We start from the raw sequence: 1,892 nt of genomic DNA, 5'->3' as shown, positions 1-1,892 counted from the left end.
TACTAGGTAACGCGCCTTGTGGTCTCTCAGATAAATTTTGAGCTAATTGATTTATTTGTTTTTCAATGTTTTGTATACTAGCTTGTTGATTTCTAAAATTCGATTCCAATTGTAGAAATCGTTCCGAGTTTTTCTTTTCGGTATCGGAGATGAGGCGAGATACAGTATCTTCAAGCCTTTCTCGTCCACCTTGTTATTGAGAGAAATTTTGTGACTCGTTTCTTGGTTGTTGAAAGTTTGTTCGTTGGTTTAGGTTTTGTTGGTTACTACTATTGCCGGGTTCTCTCCAACCAAGGTTAGGGTGGTTGCGCCATCCTTGGTTGTAGGTACCAGTTGGAGGACCCGACGGCCGAGGTCTGTTATCTATGTAGTTTACCGACTCTTGTTGATCATCTGTTTCTTTCATACAACTCCAACTTTCATGTGGCCCACCACACCCTTCACAAGCCATAACCGAGACCGTTTTTGTCATTTCTAACTTTTTGATTTTTGAAGAAAGGGCCTCGATTTGGGCTTGTAAAGAAGTGCTTTCATCAACCTTATGGGCGCCCAGGGCAATAGATTTATTGCCTCGGGGAGTGTGCCACTGAAAATTGGTTTGAGCAATTTCCTCAATTTGATTGTATATTTCATGTGGGTGGCGATTACCTAAAAGTCCCCCGGAGCTAGAGTCAAGTGTTTGTCTTGTGTGTGGCAACAATCCATTGTAGAAGGTGGATACTTGTTGCCATACTGCAAGACCGTGATGAGGACACTTTCGTAATAGCTCCTTGAACCTTTCCCAAGTTTCATACAAGGATTACCCTTCCTCTTGTGAATATGTATTAATTTCAGTCATTAATTTAGCCGTTTTAGCGGGAGGGAAATACTTATATAGAAAATTTTGGGCTAGTTCATCCCAGGTATTTACCGAGCCAACTGGGAGGGCATTTAGCCAAGCCTTTGCTCGGTCTTTGAGTGAAAATGGAAACATCCGAAGGCAGATGGAGTCATTTGATGCTCCATTGATCCAGAAGGTATCACATATTTCTAAGAAATTAGTAATCTGTAACAAATGTGGTCGAAGTTCGAAGTTGTTGGCTTCGACATTCGGAGCATTGATAGCGGCGCCAAGATTACCCACGGTGGGTCGTAGGTAATCCATGAGGGTACGATGGTCCGCCATTGGGAGTGGGTCCCCCGAAACTTTCTCTTGGTTTTTAGCTTTAAGTCTTTTTCTGAGAAAGCGTTCGGGTTCTTCTAGAGGTTCTTTTATGTCTCTAATAGAACTGGAGCTCATACACTACGTAGAAAGTTCAAATGTGGTGCCTGGGTTCCAAGTCCTGCAATAAAAACAGAAAAGAATGTCGGTCAGAAAGTTCACCACGGCCCCGTGCTCAGTGACCACGGCCCGTGGTCGGAGATACAGTGATTGTTTCCAGATCCCTGTTACTGGGAAGTTGGACATGGCCCCGTGTTGCACCGACACGGCCCGTGCTCAGCTCTCTGTAGCTCGGAAAATAAAAACTGCGAGTGATACTGCTGGGCACGACCCGTGTCCGACCAGGCACGGCACGTGCTGAGTTCTGCAGAAGCTGAAAAACTAAGAAAATCCTAAAAAAAAATAAAAATAAAATAGAAAAAATGATTAGACCGCTGATTCCTAACTTTCTTAAAATCCTTGTGTCCCCGGCAACGGCGCCAAAAAACTTGATGTGCGTGAAGTGTGTTATATTTTAGGTGTATATTTTAAGCCCTTTTTACACTTTTAGCCAAGTTTTAAATTTATAAACACGATATTCACTAACACTAAACACACATATGGGCAAGTGCACCCATCGTGGACGTAGTATAGTGTTGGTAAGATACCGAGGTCGTCCAAGGACACAAGAGCTTTTAATACCGGTTTATCC

The 1,892-nt window shown here is 43.1% G+C and overlaps 1 non-coding gene across 1 annotated transcript; it reads left to right on the top strand.

The window, feature by feature from the left end:
• Nucleotides 1-737: 737 nt before the first annotated feature.
• Nucleotides 738-844, top strand: LOC118492842. The gene has a single exon (XR_004894843.1). It is a non-coding gene; the product is annotated as a small nucleolar RNA R71 (small nucleolar RNA).
• The last annotated feature ends 1,048 nt before the right edge of the window (nucleotides 845-1,892 follow it).

Source organism: Helianthus annuus, chromosome 5 (assembly GCF_002127325.2).
Source record: "Helianthus annuus cultivar XRQ/B chromosome 5, HanXRQr2.0-SUNRISE, whole genome shotgun sequence".
NCBI classification, from domain to species: domain Eukaryota; kingdom Viridiplantae; phylum Streptophyta; class Magnoliopsida; order Asterales; family Asteraceae; genus Helianthus; species Helianthus annuus.
Note: the sequence above shows the minus strand (reverse complement) of the source record. Positions and strands in the feature narration are given on the sequence as shown.